The 13,346-nt window shown below is 37.8% G+C and overlaps 1 pseudogene; it reads left to right on the top strand.

Moving 5' to 3' along the window:
• Positions 1–807: 807 nt before the first annotated feature.
• Positions 808–1,496, top strand: LOC122488200 (annotated as a pseudogene).
• Positions 1,497–13,346: the final 11,850 nt, after the last annotated feature.

The raw sequence follows: 13,346 nt of genomic DNA, 5'->3' as shown, positions 1-13,346 counted from the left end.
ATGAATGGATAAAAAACTGATTATATATATTATGTATACACATACATACATAGACACACAGTGGAATACTACTCAGCTGTCAAAATGAATGAAATCTTACCATTTGCAATAACATGGATGGAATTTGAGGGCTTTATGCTAAGGGAAACAAGTCAGGCAGCATCAGACCAATACAAATATCATGTGATCTCTCTTATATGTGGAATATATGTATACATGTATGTATTCACCATTTGCCGGATGAATCTGGCATATATACATGTATATATTCATCATTTGCTGGATGAATCTTTTGATTTGGATTAAATTAGATTTGCAAATCTGCTAGGAAATGTATACTTCCTGAAAATGTTGAACAAATGTCTGTCTATATATATATATATATAGACAGAATATATATATATATTTCGTCCTTGTTCGTCCTGTATATATATATATATATATATATATATATATATATATATATACAGTCAAGCTCATGATACAGACAACAGATTGGTGTTTGCCACAGGGTGAGATGAGAGGTAGGAGAGATGTGTGATTTTTTTTTACCTTAAATAAATTCATTTTAAAAACACTCTATTTCTCATCCTTTACTAGAAATCTGATAGACTGTAGCAAAGTCTAGACATCCAGTGATTCCCAAGCAACCAATGAGTGAATGCAGAGAATAACTTCGAGTGTGGTCATAGAAGTCTCCACCAGGGAGATGGAGCCACAGCCCAGGTCTGTGAGGCAGCCTTACAGAGCTTTGGATTGCGAGGAGGAGGGTCACCATGGTGGCTGAGGTGGTGGCCAAGGCAGAAGATGGTCAATGAAAGGTGCCTTGAAAAGTCCCCTCAGAGCAGTGCAGAGGCAATAAAGAAACAAGTGAAAGAGAAAAGAAAGAAAAACTAGTCAGACATTGACCAATGTAAGTCTGTCCTACCTGTGTTCTACCAAAGTATCACCAACGCTTACTTCTAAGCTGCTGAAAAATTACAAGGACAACAACACAGTGTTTGCTGTAGTCTTGGAAAATGAAAAATCCAAAGTGGGGGAAGCACAGGACATCCTTTCATGGATGAGAAAATAATATTACTACCTCACATGTCAGCTATGGGTTTTGAAAGAAAAAGTGACTTCCCAGAAAACAGAATAAACTGCTCAGACCCAAGGGCACAGTGAATCCCCCTGAAGAAAATTCCAACAGTGATGGCAAAGCCAGGGATTTACTCACCAAGAATTTATAAGTTCTTCTTCAGGAAGTTGGACTTCTGGGACAAGGAGAATTATTCCAAATAGAAAACCAAATATCTTCTATTCCTCAAGACAGACTTGGATTCTATTTTGCATCTTCTAGCCCAGGAGAAGGTGGGTCTACAGATAATGTCTTCCTTAGAACTGTACCTGCCCACCTCAGTTTAAAGAAAGGTCTTATCAATCTATGTAAATATGTTACATTGGGTGACTTGGACACCCATCATTTGCCGGATGAATCTTTTGATTTGGATTAAATTAGATTTGCAAATTGGCTAGGAAACATATACTTCCTGAAAATGTTGAACAAACGTCTATCAATGGAACAAGGATGAAATTAATCACCAAAGCTAATCCTCACAGGAAGGATTACTAAACCAGGTCATTTTAAAGTCTACCTCTGAACAAACTAAAACTAAGCATAGCGGGCAAAAGGAAGGAAAAAGAATAAAGAAAACTAAAAGGGAAAATTGAAGTTTATATCAAGGCATGAAGGGAACAAAAGTGAAAATTAAACACAACAAAAACAAACAAAACACTATCCCCCACCCCCACCAAAAAAAAAAAATTGGATGGATATGTCAGTTCAAGTAACGTTAACAATTTCCATTTGACAGTGGATGTTCATCTCACACTTCTCAGGCAAAATAAAGGAGCAAATTTTCTAAACTAGGAGAAAGCAACAATGAATCTGAAAATGAGTGTCTGTGAATGAGTTTGATGATTTCTACTTTCCCTAAAAACATTGGCAAGTACATTCGAAATCTCACCAACCAATCACTTAGGAGCCCAATGACCAATCACCAAGCTTCAATCCAAATGAGCATGAAAATGTATCCATTAAGAAGATTAAGCATGGATAGAGCATGGAAACCTCAGTGGATCCCTGAGCAGTGGCATTTATCAGAATCTCTCTACAGGACCCTACACGATCCTGCAGGGGACCTGTAACCCTTGTAAAATATCTTTTACAAAGACTCAGACTTCTCGGTGCTGTCAGGGCCGAAAAGGTAAAAATAAATCAGAAACACATGCACACAGATTAAAAAGAAATTTAATTAGGAGAAATTCAAATGCTAACTGGTAAATCAGTATATTTGATAATATGTGTCCATAATGTCCCTCCACAGCATCCCAGTAAATCCCTAGAAACTTCTTAATGAAATAACTGCACCATTCTATCTCAAAAGCATCAGAAATTATGGAGGTATATCCTATTCAAGACATACACTAGTTGCTTTGCTTGGAAAATTCCAGCATCTGCAGGCAATGACTGAATTTTAGCAAATCACTTTAGATACTTCAGTTCCTTCACTTCATGGAATGTGGCATTTACACTCTCTGTGCCTCACAACTATTGAGATGTTGTTCTGTTGTCCAGGACGTGGTCTCATCTCAGTGTCCCAGACACCTTTTTAGGGAAACTAGAGAGATCTGCCTTTCTGAAAACAAAAGAAAAACAAACTAACAAACAAAAAGAGATGGAAATTTCCAAACCAAAAAACCCCTACCACCACACCACTGGACATTCAACTGTTACCTCAGTTTTTGCCTAAAGGTTATCTCCAGTGTCTTCTTATCCCCTCCACTGAATATCAGAAAATGTTTTTCCTCCTAAAAAGGAATAAAGAAAGTCCAGCAGTGTCTTAGCCTAAGAATAGATCCACAGGCAGTGTGAATTATAAGGAAGATATACTAGCATCGAAATAGCGAAGAGGGGACTCTTTCATAGATTTGTGTTTCTTGAATTCTATTTTCAAGAGGAAAAGTGACTCTAAACAGAATTCTAAAAAAAGTACAATGGAGCTATTTGTTGAATGCCATTGAAATTCATCCCACCTAACCCCCATTTCTCCAAAGAGAGATTCTGTAAGAGAGCACAGGTGGGTCACACTATTGCCAAACAATAGTCTCTTGACTGAATTCTATAGATCATGAACATTAGTTCATAGCTATACCTGAAATATGATGTTTTATTTTAAACCTTTTACAGATTTAGGCTATTTTTCTTTTGAATAATAAATGTCTTAAGCACTGTAGTAGTTTAAATTTCTTTCATCGCCCCAAATCCTCCATTTTAATTGAAATGTGTCTTACACAACTGTTTTGGGAAGCGATAATGATTATTAAAGTGAAGATATTTTAATTATAAAGCTCTTGGAATTATTTTTTTCCCCTTAAGGGGCGGGGGGGGGGGCGGGATAAAGTGAATGATTGTTGCAGATAGAGAATCTTTTGAAACTATGTACTGTAATATTAGGGCAAAATAGTAATAGTTGATTTTCTTTGTGTCATATACCCTAAGTTGTCTGTATCTCTCATACCACTGTGCATAAGATTATCTGGGCCACCATAACAAAATACCATAGACTGGGTGGTGTAAATACAGAAACTTATTTCCCATAGTTCTGGAGGCTGGGAGCCCAACATCAGGGTTCTCCTGCTTCAGCTTCTGGTAAGAGTCCTCTTATAGGCTTGCAGATGCCCATCTCCCAGCTCTGTCTTCATAAGGCAATTCCTTGGTGTGCGCAGTCACAGAGGGGGCACGGCACTCAAGGTCTCTCCCTATATGGACACTAATCCTATTGGATCAGCCCCCGCCCCCCCGCCTTGACCTTATTCAACCTTGATTACTTCCTTACACGAAATACAGCCACTCTTGAAGTTGAAGCTTCAATATACGCAGTTGTTGGGGGTGGGGAGTGCTGGGTGAAAGCTCTTTAGTCCATAACAGAGATCTCAGCCCTAGAGAACTTGGCTGGGGCTTGGGAACCGGTATATGACTACCTGTGAACTCTAAATTCTAAGTGCCCATCATTCGAAGGGATCCCTCAGCAAAAATTATGAGCTATTATATCAAGGATTTTTAAGATTCTGCCCTTATTCAGTCGAAAATTTCCAATATGAAATGTCTCAATGCTGAGAACTTTTGGATTTGTTTATTATAAAGTTTTTGATTAACTAATGAGAGAGCATTCTTTCAGTTTAGAAAATTGATAGCCTACATTTGTATATATCTTTTTAAGCTTTTAAGCCATTATAGTTTCTCCATTTTTAAAGAGTAATATGATTCTGTATAAGATTGAAAACAAAGCAAAACAAACAAAATGAAAACCCCAAAACAGACATCATGCTCCACCCCATGGAGAAGTTTCCACCACCTGCCCATAGCTTCCATTCTGAGCTCCATTTCTGAGCTCTGGTGTCCTAGCTCCACTTCTGATGCTTTCCATCTATATTCTGCCTCTTCCTTGGGCTCATCTGGATTTAGACTCCCTGCCTCAGACTTCTTATAAGCATTTGTTGGTGCCATTATGTTCTATGATATAGAAATATAGACTCATCTAAAGAATCAAATAATGCATTGTTGCAGTATAAAAAGCAGAACCTGGAAAGCTTTCTCTCTTCACTCTCCATAGAAGGGTGGACAGTTGGGCAGGCCCTCTTTTTCATTCTTTTCTTTTTAACAACTGGGCATCTTTCAGACCCATGTTTGATTCTAAGATGAGGAGAAGAGAGACTATGCTAACATTGTCCTATGCACTCCCATTGCAACACCCAGACTCATTACGAAGACGCTAACACAACCCACCCTCAGGAACAAGCCATAGGATTACTTGTTTGTTCTAAATCTTCAACACTTAATGTGGTGCCTGGGCTATACAGAATATTCTATAAATGGTGAATAGATAAATAGATGATTGACACTAACCAAACAAAATTCCCAGTAAATCCATTGGAGCAAACTGCTTGAGAAATCAAATCAATTATACTTTTAAACCAAGTAAGCTTCCTGTTTGTTTTACTAATAACACTATACCCTACAAGCTTTTATTATTATTATTATTATTATTATTATTATTATTATTATAGTGGGAATTACTTTGATGTATTCTTAAGAATAGTAGAGATTTTGAGTCCTTGAGGGTAAGGATTACACCTTATTTTCCTGTCCTCACCTAAATGCCTGCTGATGACGCTGTGAGGTGATTTGATAGAGTAATCTTAAGAAGCTAAATATTTAAAATCCCAATTTCCTTTAATGAAATATTTCTCTCCATTAATTATACTACTATTAATATGGAAAATCTTGCCAATAGTAATGCTCTTAAATGAGCTGGGTAAATTTTATCTGCTCTTTTTATGAGAAAAAAATATAAAGAAAATGTGTTAGTATTATATATATAGGACTTTTGGTGCACTTATGCCTGCAAATCTTGTACTCTTTGTAAAATGAATCTGAAAATGATAATGTCTTACTAAAAAAAAAAGAAAGAAACAGGGGTGTCTGGGTGGCTCAGTCGGTTAAGTATCCGACTTTGGCTTAAGTAATGATCTCATAGGTCATGAGTTCCATCCCTGCATTGGGCTCTCTGCTCAGCACAGATACCACTTCAGACCCTCTGTCCTGCTTTCTCTGCCCCTCCCCGGCTTGTTCTCTCTCTCTCTCTCTCTCTTTCTCTCTCTCTCTCTCTCTGTCTCTCTCTCTCTCTTTCTCTCTATCTCAAAAATAAATAAGCATTAAAAAAGAAAGAGAGAGAGAGGATGGAAGGAAGGAAAGGAAGGAAGGAAGGGAGGGAGAAAGGGAGGGAGAGAGGGAGGAAGGAAGGAAAGAAGGTGGGAAGAAAGAAAAGAAACAGCCTGCAAGAGGTTGAGATTTCACTGTCTAACATGGTAATTTGCCTCCAGAAAATTCTCTGGCTTATATTATTTTATTTATTTTTTCTCAAATGTGTTTTTTCATTTAGCTTAACTGCACTCACATTCCTTTTTTTCTTTTTAGTTTTTAAATTGAGATATGATTGACATATATCATTGCATTTAGCTTTACAACATAATGATATGATCTATGCACATATTATAAAATGATGACCACAGTAAGTTTAGTGAACATTCATCACCACTCACAGGTTCAATTTTGTTTTCTTATAATGAGAACTTTTAGGATTTACTCTCTTGGCAACATTCAAACATACAGTCGATATTGTTAACCATGGTCACCGTGCTATACACGACATCCTCAGGACTTAATTTTTTAACTGCAGGTTTGTACTTTTTGATTACTGTAAGGCCTTCTTAAGTATTTGCACTTATAACTCTTTTTGATTTCTGGAGCTGGTTTTTATACAGACATCGTGTGTGTGTGTGTGTGTGTGTGTGTGTGTGTATGTGTGTGTTTACACGGAATAACAGAGAGAGAGAAAGGCAGAGAGAAGAGGGGAGAGTTTTGTTATCTTCTTATCATTACTGCTGTTCAACAGCATATCTTGAAGTTTCTAAGATAATGCATATATTTGTATGTAGTTCTGTGTCCTTATGCAGTCTCCCTCTACTTTCCTTACTGACTCGAACGGACAGTCTCAGCTATTTATTTATTAATTTCTATGAGAGGCAATCTTGTGATAAATTTCTTTGTAATTAAACAGCTGTGCCCTCATTTGCATTTCTGTACAATAAATCATTGTACTTTTAGTTTTTTAATTAACTTATTTCTTTTCATTTTTTTTTCTTTTAGAGAGCAAGAGAGTGCAAGCTGGGGGAGAGAGGCAGAGAGAGAGAGAGAGAGAGAGAGAGAGAGAGAGAATTTTAAGCAGGCTCCATGTTCAGCGTGGAGCCCCATGTGGGGCTCAATCCTATAACCCTGGGATCATAACCATGAGCCAAAATCAAGTCCTACACTCAACCGACTGAACCACCCAGGCATACCCTTATACTTTTAAACACTGCTTCCAGATGACAACCACCCATGAACACCTCTCACCCCCGCTGGTGCCCACACATTCCCCATGCACATTTGACACCTCCTATGACAACCTTGCCAATGTTGCCAGCCTGGCTAGTAAACACACGGAGCCCTACTGTGCACACTGCATGTCTGAGAGTTGACACCTGGCATTGTTTAGTGGACATTCTGATATCTTCTTCCATAAAGATTCTGTTTATACTCTTGGCTCACTGACTATGGGGTTGCTTTTCTCATCCATAGGTTTCTGGAAGAACTTTTAATGTCTGATGTCCTTTCCATCTGTTTCTGACTTTGTAGTGTATCATTGTACTCACGTATCAGGCAGGACCTCCAAAGAGACAAGAACTTGGCTCAGTTCGTCATCACGGACCCTTCCCAGTCATAGATTTAGGTAATATGAACGTACGTACACACACACAACACATGCATGCTGTGCGCACCTACTTGGGATCTCTTCATATAAAATGAACTTCAAGAAACAAACAAAGCAAAAGAAGCAAAATTGTGTGTGTCAGTGCGTAAGAGAGACTGTCAAAACACCCACACCTCAGGAAAGAAGAGAGAGGGAGCTTGTCAAGTTTTGCTTGGTTGAATTTCTGCCTGAACATTAGAGCCTAGACATAACTGGTATGTTCTCTATTAAAAACTTGCAAAGCGATTGAGGGGAAAAAAATACCAGTATGTATTAATAATGGAAAACAATAGAAAACAACATAAAATTAACTGCTGATGGTGTAGGTTTGGGAGTCAAAGGGCAGCAAGGATAGATTTAATAATATTTAAGTCACGAAATGGCATTCAGCAGGATGCCCGGGGGCAGGTTCAACAGCCAAATCATTAACAAAAAACAAACAAATGAAAAGACAAAAAAATATGGCACTACATAGACAATGCAAAGGCAGGGGTTTTCTACAGTATGAGAGCAGAAATCAGCAGGGAGCATGCTGCCTTGTTTAATCTCAGCTAGGAATGTGCCTATTTGGCAACTCAAAACCTTCACCACTATTCCCATTTGAGCCAATGACCATGAAAATTCACAAGTGTTGAGTTTGAGGTTACCAATAACTTTCAGCAAGTAGGTGAACTTGCAAATACAGATTATGTGAATAATGAAGATAAACTGTAAATCAAGAAGTCTATTTTCTACCTAACTTTTCCCTTAGTATCAAGACTCAGAAAAGGAAAAAGGGAAGACTTTTATTTTCCTGCATGGATTTATTTTGAAAACTTAAACATCTACAGAAAAACCAAACAAATAGTACAGTAAATACTATTATACTTTTCACCAAGATTTACCAAATGTTGTTACCATTTTGCCACATTTGCTCACCTCATCTCCATCTGCCTGTCTCTATATCATGACGTTTCACCCCCAAAATACTCAACACACTTTTCCTAAGGGTGTGTATATTCTCCTACAAACTACAATACTATGATTGTGCCGAAAATAGCAACATTTAATATATGCCTGAAAAGCAAATTTATATAAAGTCTTTAATGATTCACCAGTAATTCACTCAATAAACCAGTATAATCTGGGTTCTGCCATCATCATCCCACTGACATGCTTCTTCCTAAGCTTAAAAATGTGCCAAATGGAAACCCTTCCATGTTGATTTCATTCATTCTTTCTGCCATATTTTAAACTATTAACCACTCCCTTATTCTTAATACTCTTTCCTGTGTTGACTTTCACTGCCCATTTATCATTCATTTATTTCTTCAACAAGCTCTCTGATTTTCAATCTACTTTTGAAGTCATTTTCCTCTGCATTGAAAAATTGATTATCCCCATTTCAATCCCTAATGCTCAATTATCTTCGTTGTATAGATGTTTATTGCTGTCTGTAGTTCCCATGACCATGTGGATTCTAATGATTTATACATCTACACACACTTTTCGGGCAATATATTTATTATCATATCCATATACATTATCCATGTCATTATCCATATGCAAATGCATTCAATTACTTTACAATATATGCCATAGTCTTTTAAATAATAATTATTCCAGAACTTGATCAAAGTTTATGTAGGCATAGGATTGTTATGTTTCCTTGCTTCTTTTTGTGAACGGTCCCTTCACGTTTATTTATCTAGTCACCTACTGGTAAATTAGTCACATTGTTTTTCATGACACCAACTGTTATGAAGACGGAAGACCAGTGGCCTTGTAGAATGCCCTGATTTACTTGGGATTCAATTAAGCCATTTAAGCAAGAATATTATATAGCAATGTTAAGTATTTCTTATTGGATCACATTGGATCACACTGGTCAGTTCTTACTGCCATAGATAAACTTGAGTTTAATCTTTTGCTTAGGATGGTGACATCAGGTAGGAAATAGATTGCAGTATTTAGCTTTCTAAAACCCCAACATTTAGAACTTATCTCTTGCCTCTATCTTCTATTGAATGTTTCTGTTCTTCATAATCTTTAACACCTTCCTCTTATTCTTTACCTTTCCTGAGCCCGTACATACATATTCTGAAGTGCTTTAAAGCTTAAAACTACCAGGGCACCTGGGTGTCTAAGTTGGTTAAGCATCCGACTCTTGAATTTGGCTCAGGTCATGATCTCACAGTTCATCAGTTCAAGCCCTGAATGGGGCTCTGTGCTGACAGCATGGAGTCTGCTTGAGATTCTCTCTCTCTCTCTCTCTCTCTCTCTCTCTCTCTCTCTCTGTCCCACCCCTGCTCATCTTCTCTCTCTCTCTCTCTCTCTCTCTCTCTCTCTCTCTCTCACACACACACACACACATACACACACACACTCTCTCTCTCTCTTTCTCTTTCTCTCTATCTCTCTCAAAATAGATAAATAAACATTAACACAATTCAAAATAAAAGCTTAAAAATACTAACAAGAAATTAACTTCCCTGGCTATACACCGACAGCATTTTGTAATCTCTTTCCTTCCTTTTCAAAATAAATCCACATATGCAAGGGCTATGTAATTGATCAATTATCATATAGGTACTTCAGTCTTACAATTTATTTTTATATCCTTCTTACATAACTTTGAATCCTTTTGTGAGAAATTTGCAATGGGAATTTTCCCACACATGGTTTTAGTCTTTCAGGTAAGTAAGTAAGTCTTCTCAGGTGAGTGAATAACTCTGTTGGTTCAAGGTTGTTCACCATATTTAAAAAAAATAAACATAAAAACTCTGCCTTCTGATTTATATGTTCCATCCATCAAAATCTGCCTATACTGCACTTTTCTTGAAACGTTCACCTGCTCTTAATTACAAAATGTAATCCATTTCATGCGCTCCCTGAAATGTTGACTGTCTTTTTAAATCAGAAAAGGAAAATAAGGTTTCAGAAAGTATGATATGTGACAAGGAGCAACATACAACATTACAATAATAAGTTATACACATTTGTATTTGAGTTTTGGAAAAATGGGCCAAATGTTTCAGGGTACAGTATGAAAAATCACCCTCGAAGCTCAGAGGATGTCACACCTTCTGAGATGTTTCCTGTTACTCTTGAGGGTCACTTCTGGTTCTGGACTTGCATTGGCTTTCTTTCTCGCTATTTTTTTTTTAGTTGCTTTTATTTTGGCTTCCAATTCTTCACTACTTCACTTGCCTTGTTCATTCTTGCAATAAGCAATTATTACAATAACTATTGACAGCTCGATATAGGTCAAACCCTGTGTGTTAACAGTACATGAAAACTTATGTTCTTAGCATCAAATACATGGACATGAACGTGTGATCTCAATTAAAATTTACATTAACATAAGAAGTCATTCTCATATTTAATATACTTGGAGAATTTATTTGCATTATAAGGGGTAATGAATTATGGAGTTAGGATTTGAATATATGTCTGTTCAGTTCCAAACTACACTTTACCAACTAACACACATTCTAGGTACCCATAAATAACAAATTCCATTTTTTTAAGTTTATTTATTTTTGAGAGAGAGAGCATGAGCGGGGAAGGGGCAGACAGAATCTGAAGCAGGCTCTAGTCTCTGGGCTGTCAGCACAGAGCCTGACGCGGGGCTCAAACTCACCAGCCATCAGATCATGACCTAAGCTGAAGTCAGATGCTTAATGAACTGAATCACCCAGGTTGCCCCATGAATTCCATTTTGAAGGGCTCAGTAAATTCAGTTACCTAATACAAGGATAGACTAGTCCACTGGCTTTATTCGTTTTTTGTGTGTGTATTTTTTTTTTAATTTTAATTCTAGTACAGTTAGCATACAGTGTTACATTGGTTTCAGGTGTACAAGATTGTGATTCAATTTTCTGTACATTACTCAGTGCTAACTGGCTTTATTCTAGGAGGGAGACCTCTAGCTTAGTATTAATGGATTAACATTTATTAGGAGAACAAAGTATAAAAGACTAACTCCAGAAGAAAAAATAGTAGTTTAAAAATACAAAGCTATCAAAACAAAACAGAACATTTCATTTGAAGATCTATGAGCAATTTAGTTTGTGGAAGAACAATATTAATATAGGAATATTGTAATAGGTAAAGACAAGGACATAGGAAATGGATGTCCTCCAAAATCTGTATTATCAAGCTGAACTTGATTGAAAATACCAGAGGCTAGACAGCTTAAATGGAAGACTGGTATGTTCTCACAGTTCTGGAGTCTGGGAGTCCAAGACCAAGGTTCTCTCTGGGCTTTCCCTTATTGGCTTTCAGTCGGCTGCCATCTTACTGTGCACAGAGCAAGAGAGAGAGCAAGCTCTTGAAGCCTCATCTTACCAGGACACTAATCCTATGAAATCAAGGTCTCACCCTTATAACCTCATTTAATTACTTAATTACTTCCTTAGAGTCTCTATGTCCAAAAACAGTCATGTGGGGGTTGGGCTTGAACATATGAATTTTGGGGGGACACAATTCAGTCTGTCACATTCCTCTCCACTTGCCACAATTCATGTCCTTCTCCCGTGCAAAATGCTTTCATTCCATTCCAAACATCTTAACTCATTCCAGCATCAACTCAAAAGCCCGAAGTCTCATCTAACTACTATATAAATCAGATATAGGTGAGACTTATGTCCCTAAGTGCACAGGTGATCCTCCAATGACAGCTTGGGCTAAGTTTTTGCCAAGGAAATGGAGAAAAAAAGAGCAGACACATTTTTGAGGTCTGAAGGGAGTAGCGTTCACAAGATTTAGTGGCCAGCTGGATTTGAAGAATCAGAAGAAATGGAAGTCCATAGGTCATCCAGGTTTCCAGTTTAGATGAGTTACTACATGGTGTTACCATTAATCACGTGCGATGAGAGAATAATGGATTTGGTGAGAAGGCACATGCAACTGTTGCTTTCACTTTTTCCTATAAATCTCCAAATCTAATGCATAGATAATAGAGTACATCAATTTACTTACTGTATTTTATCAGCCCTTTCTGACCCCACACTTTCTAGCTGCGGGAATCGCCATCTGTATTGGTTCATGAGAAACGATAGTCTAAGTCATTGAGAAAATAAATGGCATTGTATTGTAAGATCTTGTCTAGAAGCTGAAATTTGGGAATTACTCTATTGCCCTAGGTCAGAAATATGCAAGGTGAGCTCCTAAAACTTCTTTCATAAGCTAGTCTTTAGTCTTCATGTGACCGGGACTGGGCTTCAGCTCTGGCTCCTAACCTCAAAATAGGCTTCCCAGGGGCGCCTGGGTGGCTCAGTTGATGGAGCGTCCGACTTCAGCTCAGGTCATGATCTCATGGTTCATGAGTCTGAGCCCTATGTCTGGTTCTGTGCTGACAGCTCAGAGCCTGGAGCCTGCTTCGGATTCTGTAATTCCTCTCTCTCTGCCCCTCCCCTGCTCATGCTCTGCCTCCCTGTCTGTCTGTCTCTCTCTCTCCTTCAAAAGTAAAAATAAATAGACATTAAAAAACAGGCTTCCCAAGGCTGATAAGCAAGATTTGCAGGATGGCCTATTCTTTCTCTTTTGAGGGGCTCACATTTGTCCCTCCTCTTGGGATACAGGCTGGGATTCCATGTTAGCCAGGTGTCAATCTCCATTGACCATCTCAAACACATGCAGGCAGACACACAGACAAACACATATACACATGTGAGTTTTTCTACCAACATGCTGCTGACCTCAGAACAACAACCACCCCAGACTCCTTCTGCAAATCCTCTCCCTAGACAGAACCCCTTGGTTGAAGACATCACCCCATATCAACACAGGTTTCTTTTTCCCCGATTTGCCATCATTATCTAAACTGCACTCCTGGGTGACATCTTCTATTGTTCAAACAGTGCCTGCAATTGAAGCTCCTCTAATTTTCTAAGTGTAAATTAGTCAAGGCTAAGGCTATACTGAAAAATGTTATGGTAAATGTTTACTTTAAATAAAACTTTGTGG

This window comes from Prionailurus bengalensis, chromosome A2, assembly GCF_016509475.1.
Source record: "Prionailurus bengalensis isolate Pbe53 chromosome A2, Fcat_Pben_1.1_paternal_pri, whole genome shotgun sequence".
NCBI lineage: Eukaryota > Metazoa > Chordata > Mammalia > Carnivora > Felidae > Prionailurus > Prionailurus bengalensis.
Note: the sequence above shows the minus strand (reverse complement) of the source record. Positions and strands in the feature narration are given on the sequence as shown.